Raw genomic sequence first — 12,309 nt, 5'->3', positions numbered from 1 at the left:
CATTCAGGGCTGGCTGTGGCCATTTGGTTTTAAGTGGAAACTGTCTCTAAATTTCGAGGAGACCTGTGTGCATGTGTAGTAGAACCATCCGAGGGTGAGGCTGGGGAGTCCACTAGCTCAGGCACCCCTATAGTCACCAGAATGGAGGTGCTCAGACAGCAAGGGACCAATGAACAGATACCAAAAGAAAAGAATGTCCACACCTTTATCTCTCCAGTTCTGCCAGGCATCTGTGGCCGCTCCGATCCTTCCCCCGCTTGATCTCACCCAAGATGTTGGCTCCTGAAGCAGCTGAGCATCTCAAACTAGAAACCAATGGGTTTCTTGCTTCTGCCACCAATTCCCCCAGCTGTAAGTCTTCCAACCTTCTAAATATTCCTTTATATGTGGTTCAGAGTTCTAGGACCATCCCCTGAGCCTGCTTGGTTGGTTATTCTGTGTTGTTGCTGACGGAGCTCCTTACCCCACTTCGACCTGATCTGCCATCTTATTTGTTCTCCTTTCACATGCTTTTGAGGTGATTGAAAATACCATGGCTTAAGTCAGGCACACCTTAGGCCTCAAACTGACATCTTTGATCCTTAACACTTAAAAGAGATTATTTGCAGCAGATTTGACTAATGCAATACATCATTTGAGTTCTTCTTGTCTTTTTTTTTTTGACAAAATTTTTCTTTTTTCTTTTTTTTTTAAAAGTTTTCATTATGAATTGAGTGAATGTTTACAGGGCAGACCATCAGTTTTACATTCAACAAATCATATACTTTGTTTAATTACATTGATTATAATCCCATCCATGTACCATCAGTTAACAGTATTTCTCTCTATTCACTTTAGCTCTTTTTTAAAAACACTCAGGCATCTATAATAATTTAAACCACCAAAGGGCACCTTCTACAAGCCTGCCTCCTGGTTGTAGGCTCTCAGTTCCTCTCTTAAGATTATTCTGTGTTTATTCAATGCATCACAGTATTTTCAAGATTCTTTAGTCATTTATCAATAAACTTTTCACTCTTAACAGTGTCAAAGTATACTTCACCGCCTGTCAAATGCCAAACATTCAACATAGAGACAAAAAGTGCTTGGAGTACTGAAAAGATAGAGTTAAACACTAAGAGAGGCTCACAGAGAGACTTTAGCAGTAAAAGAGTTGATGGCTTGGGGAAATAGTTTACTGAACACCATCAAATTTCTCTTAAAGTTTAAAGGAATTGTATAGAATTACTTTTTAAAGACACAAGATTATAAATAAGAAATCTGAGAAACCTACACACTTTTAGATATTAAGCAGGTTACCAACATTTCTGGGTTGGCAGAAATGAGAGAAGGCGGAAGAAAGTGGGAATGGGAAGTAGAACAAAGGCAAGCAGAGATAAGCACAGAAGGAAATGATTGTGCCTTGAGGTTATGAAATTTGGAACATGTCATGAGTTGAAGAATGAAAAGCTGGTCACATATCTGGGAGATGGACTACAAGAGAAAGCCTAGGATTTTACACCTACCAGGATGTAAATTCTAAAGCTCTACAGTGATAGATAGTGTTGGACATCTAAAACTAAGCCATGTTTTGTAAGAATAAGGCATTCCTTTCCAAGACTGAAACTTAAAGGGATTACATGAGAAGGCATGTAAGATTGCTGGTGACCACATTGGTCTACTGGTGAGTGGAAGAGGAGGAAAGGCAGCAATGAAGACATGGATTGAGTTTGACCATGATTCACAGACTCCCATCAACTTATAGATAAGAGAGAGAAGAGGAAGGACTGGTTGGTCTGAAGTATGGTGAGACCTGGGGACTCCTGAACCCATGGACAAGACATAGCCATGGAGGGCTAGAGCTGAGAGTGAAGTGTCCACCTCATATGAAGTGAGGGGAGATGCACAAGAACACTCAAACTTGTAGATGGTACCCATTTGAACAAGCCTCGATGGCTTCATGATCAGAACTTGACTGTTGTTGTTGTTAGGTGCCATCAAGTTGGTACTGACTCATAGTGATCCTATGCACAACAGGACAAAATACTGCCTGATCCTGGGCCAACTTCACAATTGTTGCCATACTTGAGCCCATTGATGGTGCCACTTTACCAATCCAGCTCTCTGGGTGTCTTCCTCTTTTTCTCTGACCCTGCATCTCACCAAACATGATATCTTTCTCCGGCTTACAAGTTTTCAAGAGGGAGTTTAGTTTCAGAGTGTGTGGGGGAAGGTAGAATCCCCACTGAATAGTTTTCATCTTGTCTGGACATGTCTGGTGAAAGGAGATGGAGATAAGATTCTTATGATTCAATTGTTATCATGACTAATTGTGATTGTCACAATTGTAAAGGTAGAAGTTTTGTAATGAAGAGGGAGGAGTAGTTAATCTTAATAGTTCAGGAAGAGAGGACCCAAGGACCATCAAGGGAGAAGAGCACAAGTGGAGTGTGGGACCCTATCCAAAGAAACAGTGACACCAGAGATGGAGGCAGAGATGAGGACATGGAGAGATAGAGCAGCTGAGGACTCTGGACTCATGGAAAGAGAAAGGCTATGTGCTGGCAGCCAGGAGGCAGGCTTGCAGAATGTGCCCTTTGGTTGCTTAATTGATTGCATATTCCTGAGTGCTTTTGTGTACATTCCTCCTCTAAAAAACAGGAAGCTCTGGTTACGAATCAGGCTGCTAATCTTATGGTCAGCAGTTCGAAACTACCAGCTGTTCTGCTGGAGTGAGATGAGGCTTTCTGCTCCCGTAAAAATTTACAGCCTCAGAAACCCTGTACAGAGTCACTATGAATCGGAACTGACTCCACAGCACATAACAATAACAACAACAGAAGCAAATACTGTTGAATGATGATGCATGGATAGGATTGTAATCATTGCAATGAAACGATGAGTGTAAAACCAATGATCTCCCATGTAAACTATCACTTAATTCACAATAAAAACTTTAAAAGAAAAATGCATTGGCAACTTTGCTTGACTAATTGAGTGCTACAGTGCTAATTTAAAAGCACGTATGCCCAGAGTGCAACCACCCCAGGAAGTCACATACCTATACACAATACCAGAAGGATTCTAAGTCAATTCAACCCATCAAGACTTACTGTTAAGAGATAACAGATTTCATTTTCCTCCCATGACTTTGAAGTTATCTCCTAAAGCTCAATCATTCTCATTACTCTTAATAAGTGAGTATTGCCAAATACTGTACAATCAAACATGGTCTGATCATGATCAAAGCCCAAATTGTGCCTGGACCTCAATTGACTGATCTGAAGCAGAAAGGATGGAAGTTACTACTTTTGGGGCAGGGGTTATTGTTAATTGCCGTCGAGTCAGTTCTGACTCATAGCAACCCTGTATAGGAGTTCCAAGGAGCAATTGGGTTTGAACTGGTGACCTTGTGGTTTGCAGTTCAGTGCTGATCCTACAGCACCACACCAGACTGATAAAAGGTACTGGGGGTCGAAAACTGCAAAACCATATATATAACTAAACAAGGGAGAGCAAATCGGCTAATTTAACGGCTTCTCAGAACCCTTCTTGTCAAAAAGTCATAACCTTAAGATTGACTACCCCAAACATGATTCTGCTACTCAGATGCTCTGAGTCTAGGAAGCACTGGCTTATCAGAAAATGTCCTTATTTTGCCGTCGTATTTGAGAGAATGCTTTGCTGGGTATATGATTCTTGGTTGCGATTTTTTTTCTTTGAGAGTTTTGTATATGTCATACCCTTCTTGCCTGCATAGTTTTTGCTGAGAAGTCAGAATTTAGTTGCATTAGTTCTTTGTAGGTAACTCTTTGTTTTTCTTGAGCTGCTCTCAGGATTCTTTACTTGTCTTTTATTTTTGAAAGTTTGATTATGATATGTCTTGGTGATTTTCTTTTTGATCTATCCTGTTTGGGGGTCATTCAGCTTCTGGTATGCTTATCTATGTTCAGGTAACTCAATCTGGAAGTAGTTCATGGGGGCTCTTAATGGGACTGGTTTCAGTGCTTATTAGGACCACAGGAAGTGGGAGGTAGCATGACTGGTAAAATGCTGGTTTGGTTGCTCTGCAGGGTTTGTAGGTCTGGAACCAAGTCCACTGGAATCCAGGCACGAAAGCACACACCAAAGCGGTGCAGCCTGCTTCCATTCTCACTGGTGTAACTCCCAGACACAGGGCTCCAAACTCCAGCAGAGCAGAATTCACTGGTCACCAGTGAAGTGTGGGGAAAAAGAAGAAATCACACCTTTTCCATTGCCCATGAGCATCTGTTCTGCCAGGCCTCCTTTTGCTGCCAAATCTGCTTATAAGATGGTTGAACTGTGTCTGGACAACTGTTTACTAGTCAGTTTCCCTCTATCGCCATCGTGCTTGGCCTCTTCTCCCACCAAGCACTTCTCTAACCTTTCTTCTGAAGTTCAGAGTTCATGATTTTCATCTGTGTCTGTTTTATTTTGTCTCTCATAGCTTTGTTGTAAGAGAGCCCCTGTAGTGCCTCCGCCTACTCTGCGATCTTGCCAAGAGTCCTTTCATTTGTTTTTTTTTTATTTTAATTTTTATTTTCATTAAGCCCAATAAATATCTTGACTTCAGTGGATTAGATATACCTGGATACTGGGACTTAAAAATCAAATATGGGACTTCTGTAAAATAGTTTGTACAGTCATGAAATGATAGGAATTCCTAATTATTCAGCAAGTTCTAATCACTTCATGGCACATAACCCCCACCACCAATCTTCATTATGTGGGAGAGAAATGAGGCTTTCCACTCCCAAGAAGATTTTTAAAAGCCTCAGAAATCCTATACAGAGTCATTATGAGTCAGAACTGACTACGTAGCACTTAACAACAACAGCAAAAACTTCATTATGGAGTCCTAGTGTGGCACTGTAAGATAGGCACTGGACCATAAGATTGGTTTGAACTACAAGGTTGGAACCCACCAAGGGTCGCTGTAAGTCGAAACTTTCTTGATGGCATTTAACAACAATAAGCTTCATTATGGCTGCTACTATTGCTTCAGCTATGTTGTTGTTAAGTGCTGTCAAGTTGATGCCAACTCATAGCAACCCTGTATAGGGTTTCCAGGGAGCAGCTGGTGAGCTTGAACCACCAACCTTGTAGTTCAAACCAACCTTGCAGTCCAGTGCATTAACCCACAGTGCCATACCAGAAGCCCTCCTGCTTCAGCTATAAACTTACAAAATAGACATAAGCTAAAATTCTTGTTAACAAAGTTATAAATATTAAAAAGTTCAAATATGCATATTTAAGCTTCAGTAAAATTCTACATTTCTATTTTTACAGGCCATGATCCAGACCTGTACTTAACAAAAACATGGTATATTTATGTTGGAAAATGGGGTACCATTTATTTATAAGACAAAACTGGTTATCATCATTCACCAGAAAAAAGCTCAATGACAATCAGCCCATAAGTCTCAATGTCACTTCTTGTGAAAAACAAAATTGTTTACATAAAAACAGATGAAACCCTGGTAACAATATATATTAGCATATGACCAGTGCTATTTACATTAAAAATGTTACATTGCATAATTCAAGAAATAAAATACCATCATGAATTTCATATTAATGTTTAATGTGAAAAATGCAGTTACAGAATTAATTTTGCTTACCATGATTGTCCCAAAATTTTCTAAAAGAAAAATACCCAATCTCCTTTACCTTATCTCATTCCACTCTCAATAAGAAATCTAAGTGTAACATAGATGATGCCTTTTTTAGCAACAAGAAACTTCTGAGTAGTCTCTACTATACTGACATATTAAACTAATACATATGGATACATGTAAAAATATGGATACATAACCACATTGAAAGTTTTGATGAAAATGTATGAAATAATCCCAAGAATTCTAGTACTTCATATTTAAAACAACTATTTGGATCATCATAAAGAGACATTAAAGTCCCTTCAAAATTTAATATCACTTTTCAGACAAGAACAGACATAACAGTCCTAGAAAGAACATTCTTTTTCATTCTGCAGAAATTAAAATACAGAGTATTCATCAAAAATGTTACATTATATAATTGTTACATTAGAAGAAATGTTTGTCATCTCTTCTGGAGAATGACTCTTGATCACTTCTTCAATCGATGAACTGCTCAAGTATGGTGAAATAGCCTTGGAACTGCCATGTATCATGATGAGTTCCATCTGGAAAAATGGCTCATCTCTTAGTCCAAGATGAAGAAAGTTCATAAAGCTGTTTCAACCTTACTGGTAGAATTAATTGGACAGAGAGTCCCGAGATGAAAAGAGGAGGCATTCTGCACTGAAAGATTATTCTACAGGACAAACATTTATTTTTTGTAGCACCACAGTGGAAGGTAATGCATTGGAAAGAATGAAAAATAAAATGCTGGCCATATGCAGTGTACTTAAAAAATCATAATTTCTGAGATCTTATGGGCATTTTCAGAAGCCAGGTGAGTAGCCACTGCTCCTCCCAATGAACAACCAAAGAGAAACTTTTTGTTTTATCCAGGTCAGGGCTAGTCATTACATAGTCTAACATAGCTTCAGAGTCTAAGTAGAGTCCTTCTTCACTTGTTTCTCCTTTACTTTTTCCATATCCTTAATAACCAACAAGCAAAATGTATGACCTATGTTGCCTGCAGTACTGTGAAATAAATTATAGTTGGGAAATGGGATGAATTATCTCCAGTGGATCTTATTAAAAAAAGATTTAGACAGATGCCATCTTTGATTCTGATGAAAATGTTTTCACGTGGAAAACCAGTGGGCATGGGAACATAAAGGCATGAGAATGATGGTTGTTCTGGGAAATAAAGTAATACAACTTGGAATTTATATATATAAAAATATCTGATATTGATATAAATATTAATAAAAGTAATATAATGTCTCCATATAGATGAAAAGTCACTGTGAAAGGAAGAAGATAAATACCACAGAGAGCCAAAACCATGAAGCTAAGGCTATTAGCCATCTTTCAGCAAAGTTCCACAGTATCCATGACTTTTCCATTGTAGGATCAACACTAGACTGGGAACCATAAGGTCGGCAGTTCAGACCCACCAGCTACTCCTTGGAAACCCTATACAGAGTTGCTGTGAGTTGCAAGTGACTGAAAGGCACAACAAGAATTATCAGGAGCAGAGCAGATCTACTCCATCCTCAAACCCAATAGCTGAGATTTTCTATTTTACTTTTCATGACCTATGTATATGCTCTTATACTGAGCAGTCAGCTATGAGGACAAAAACCAGAACCCCACAGATGCCACCTGCACTGTACATCAATCTTCATCCGTCTCCTCCAGCAGGGGCTGCTACTGTCGTCATGGTCTGCCCCTGAGCTCCAGTGGTACCACACTCAAATCTTGCCTTTCTTTTTTTTAAGTTTTTATTGTGAATTGAGTGATGGTTTACATGGGAGAGCATCAGCTTTACATTCATCCTATTGTACTTCATTTCATTGCAATGATTACAATTCCCTCCATGCATCATCATTCAACAGCGTTTGCTTCCAATCCCTCTGTTTCTTGTTTTTTTGGGTGTACACTGAAGCACACCAGGCCCCCGGGCCACGAGCACACAGCGCCTCTCCCTCTTGCTCTTGAATGATCATGGTGAGCACACCTCACCAGTGTTGTCCTCTCCATATGCCTATTCATTCCTTGGCTGAAACAATTGAGCCAGGAGGGTGAATTCAATTCTAGACCTAAAGGCGATAGTCCCAGGTTCCTCATCTCTCACTCTGACTAGTAAGCCCGGTCTTTTTTTTTTTTTTTTTTTTTTAATGATTTTGACTTTTGTTCTACATTTTCTCCCACTCTATCTGTGATCCTCCAATGTGATCCCCTTCAGAGCAGTTGGTAGTGGAGTAATGATCAATGCATCTTGATTGCATGTTTGATCAATTTCAGATTGAAGAAGTTGGTAGAATTCTTCAGTTTCATTTTCACTGACTTTAGTGGTTGGTGTGTAAATTTGAATAACAGTGATATTAAAGGATCTTCTGGGTGTATGGATATTATCCCATCACAGACAGTGTTGTAGTTCAAGATAGACTTTTAAATGCTCTTCTTGACAATGAATGTGATGCCATTCTTCTTCATTTTGTCATTCTCAGCAAAGAAAACATGTGATTGTTCAATTCACACCAGTCCATTTCAGCCACTAATGCCTAGGATGTTGCTCTTTATACATTCCATTTCATTTTTCACAGCTCGCAATTTTCCTAGATTTATACTTTATACATTTCACATTCTGTTTGTTAATGGAAGCTTGCAGCTGCTTCTTCTCATTTTGAGTTGTGCCCCATCAGCCCATGAACATCTGGAAAACTCTGCCCTAGATTCATACTTCATACATTCTATGGTCAGATTATTAATGGATGTATGCAGCTGTTTATTCTCATTTTGAGTTGTGCCCCATCGGCTAATGAAGGTCCAGAAATCTTTGCTCCATTCACATCATTATGGTCAACTCTACTTTGAGTAGGCAGCTCTTCCCTAATTGTATTCTGAGTGTCTTCCAACTTCGAAAGGCACTCATCTCTGACACTATTTCTGACAACATTCCACAGCTATTCATAAGGTTTTCAGTGGTTAAACATTCGGAAGTGTTCTGCCTCTCAGTCTTAGTCTGCCTTAGTCTGAAAGCTCCACTGAAATCTGTCCACCATGGGTGACCCTGATGGTATTTAAAATACCATTGGCATAATTTCCAGCATCACAGCAACACACATGCCACCACATTACAACAAACTGACAAATGAGTGCTGGAAGTATTTGTGTAAATATTTGTTTTTATTTCTTTTGGGTATATATATAGAAGTTGAATTGCTAGTTTTATATGCAAAATGTTTAATGTTTTAGGAAACTACAAAACTGTGGCCCGAAGTGCCTGCATCATTTTGTATTCCTACCAGCAACATATGATTCTAATTTCTCCATATCCCACTAACACTTGTTATTGTTTGTCTTTGTTATTGCCGCCATCCTAGAGGGTGTGAAGTGGTATCTCATGGTTTTGATTTGCATTTCTCTAATGATTGGAGTCCTGGTGTAGCACTGTGGGTTAAAGCACTGGACCACAAGGTTTGTTTGGACCACAGGATCCGTGGTTCAAACTTACCAACCACTCCTTGGAAACCCTATACAGGGTTGCTATGAGTCAGAATCACCTCAACGGCACTTAACAACAATAACAATGATTAATGAGGAGTCCTGGTATGGCACTATAGGATAAGCCCTGGACTGCTAACCATAAGGTTGGTGGTTCAGACCCACCAATTACTCTTAGGAAACCCTATAGTTGGAACCAACTCAAGGGTACTTAATAACAACAACAACAATGACTAATGATGTTGAGCATCTTTTGATGTGCTTAATTGACCATTGTCTTTTTTTTTTTTTTTTTTAAGAGAACTGTCTATTCAAATCCTTTGCTATTTTTAAGTTGGGTTATCTCTTTATTACTGAATTATAAGAGTTCGTTATATATTTTGGATACTAGAAACTTATTGTATATATGCTTTGCAAATATTTGCTCCCCCTTATATGATTGCCTTTTCACTTTTTTGAAGGTGTCCTTTGAAATATAAAGTTTTTTTTATTTTAACATATGCAATTTGACAACAACAGCAGTAACTAAAAAGTAAGTGACTGGTTGTATAGATATGTATGTATATATGTGTATAGCAAGGTATGTGTTTATATGTGTGAATATACAGGTATATCTGTAGGGATAAGCATGTGCATGTATATGTGTGCTGCACATATATTCATATATATAATAAAGTACATAGGGGCACAGTCAGATACTTCTAGACAAAATACTTCACAGAATTTGTTTACTGACTTTGAAGGTTTAGGACCATAATCTCAAGGGACAACTTGGTCAATTGGAACAACATAGTCTATAAAGTTTATGTTCTACACCCTCATTTGGTCAGTAGCATCTAGGGTCTTAAAAGCTTGCAAGTGCCCATTTAAAATACAACTACTGGTTTCTACTCTTCTAAAACAAAAGAGAAAGAAGTTAAAACAAAGATTCAAAGAAGAAATCAAATTAGTCTATAGGACTAACTGCCTACAAGAACAACAGCCTCATATATCCAGAGATCAAAAGAACTATATGATGATACCCAGCTACGACTACCAACCATTTTGACCAGGGACACTCAATAGAAGGTCTGACCAGGGCCACACCATATGACCCCAGATGTAATGGGAGAAAATTGTAGAACAAAACTCTAATTCTTAAAAAAAAAAAAAAAGAAGAAGCCAGATTTACTGGACTGATAGGGATTAGATGAAACCCCAAAACTATGGTCCTAAAATATCCTTTAAACTTTGAACTGAAACTATTCATAGAGATCATCTTTTAGCTAAATAGCAGATTGGTTCATAAAATATACAATATTACTCATGAGTATTGTGTTCCTTAAAACAATAACAACAAAAAAGACGATCCTCTATATGAGACCAAACAGTAAATATTTACCCTAGAGCAGGTGGAGGAGGGAGGGCAGGGAAATTGGGTTAATGAAAGTGAAGTAATGAGAATGAAAATAAAGAGGATGTTGACAAATAAGGAAAATGTAACAAATGTCACTGAACAATATGTGTTGTTGTTGTTAGGTGCCATCGAGTCAGTACCGACTCATAGCAACCCTATGTACAACAGAATGAAACAATGGGCAGTCCTGGGCCAACCTCACAATTGTTGCCACGCTTGAGCCCATTGATGCTGCCACTTTGCCAATCCATCTCACTGGGGGTCTTCCTCTTTTTCTCTGACCCTCCACCTTACCAAACATGATATCCTTCTCTAGCGACCGGTCCTTCCTGACAATATGTCCAAAGTATGAGAGATGAAGTTTGGCCACCCTGGCCTCCAAGAAGCACTCTGGCTGCACTTCTTCCAAAATGGATCTATTGGTTATTTTGGCAGCCCATGACACTTTCAATATTCTCCTCCAACACTATAACTCAAATGCATCAATTCTTCTACGGTCTTCCTTATTCACTGTCCAGCTTTTGCATGCATATGAGGTTATTGAAAATACCATGGCTTGGGTCAGACTTTAGTCCTCAAGCTGACATCTTTGCTCTTCAACACTTTAAAAAGGTCTTGTGCAGCAGATTTGCCTAATGCAATATGTTGACTGATTTCTTGATTCTACTTCCATTAGTATTGATAGTTGATCCAAGAAGAATGAAGTCCTTGACAACTTCAATCTTTTCTCCATTGATAAGAATGTTGTTTATTGGCCCACTGGTGAGGATTTTTGTTTTCTTCACATTGAGATGCAATCCATACCGAAGGCTATGCTCTTTGATCTTCATCAGTAAATAATTTAAGTCCCCTCTCTTCCAACAAGTTAAATTGTATCATCTGCATATCACAGGTTGTTAATGAGTCTTCCTCCAATCCTGATGCCACATTTTTCTTCATATAACCCAGCAAGATTATTTGCTCAGCATACAGGTTGAATAAGTATGGTGAAAAAATACAACCCTGTCACACACCTTTCTTAATTTTAAACCATTCAGTGTTCCCATGGTCTTTCTGTTCAAACAAGTGCTTCTTGGTCCATGTACTGATTCCTCATGAGCACAATGAAATATTCAGGAATACTCATACTTTGCAATGTTGTCTATAGCTTGTCATGATCCACACAGCCTTTGCGTAGTCAATAAAGCACAGGTAAACATCTTTCTGATATTCTCTGCTTTCAGCCAATATCCATCAGACATCAGCAGTGATATATCTCATTCCACATTCTCTTCTGAATCTGGCTTGAACTTCTGGAAGTTCTCTGTCAATGTATGCTTGCAGCCGTTTCTGTATTACCTTTAGTAAAACTTTATTTGCATGGGATATCAAAGAGATTGTCTGATGATTTCCTCTTTCCTTTGGGTCACTTCTCTTTGGAATGGGCACAAATATGGATCTCTTCCAATCAGTTGACCAGATAATTGTCTTCCAAATTTGTTGGCATAGACGAGTGAGTGCCTCCAGTGCCGCCTCACTTTCTTGAAAGATTTCAAATTTTATTCTATCAGTTCCTGGTGCCTTGTTCTTTGCCAATTCCTTCAGTGCACCTTGGACTTCTTCCTTCAGTATGACTGGCTCTTGATCATATGCTACATCTTGAAATGGTTAAACATCAACCATTTTCGTTTCCATCTTCTTTTGATGCTTTCTGCATCATTCAATAATTTGCCCAGAGAATCCTTCAATAACAAAAGTCAAGGCTTGAATTTTTTCTTCATTTCCCCCAGCTTAAGAAATGCTGAGCATATTCTTCCCTTTTGGTTTTCTTAC

General features: G+C 38.7%; 1 pseudogene; it reads right to left on the bottom strand.

Moving 5' to 3' along the window:
- Positions 1-6,028: 6,028 nt before the first annotated feature.
- On the bottom strand, positions 6,029-6,997 carry LOC102826996 (annotated as a pseudogene).
- Between the last annotated feature and the right edge of the window lie 5,312 nt (positions 6,998-12,309).

The sequence above is a fragment of the Chrysochloris asiatica genome, unplaced genomic scaffold (genome assembly GCF_000296735.1).
Source record: "Chrysochloris asiatica unplaced genomic scaffold, ChrAsi1.0 scaffold00042, whole genome shotgun sequence".
Lineage (NCBI taxonomy): Eukaryota > Metazoa > Chordata > Mammalia > Afrosoricida > Chrysochloridae > Chrysochloris > Chrysochloris asiatica.
This window is presented reverse-complemented; position numbering and strand designations above follow the sequence as displayed.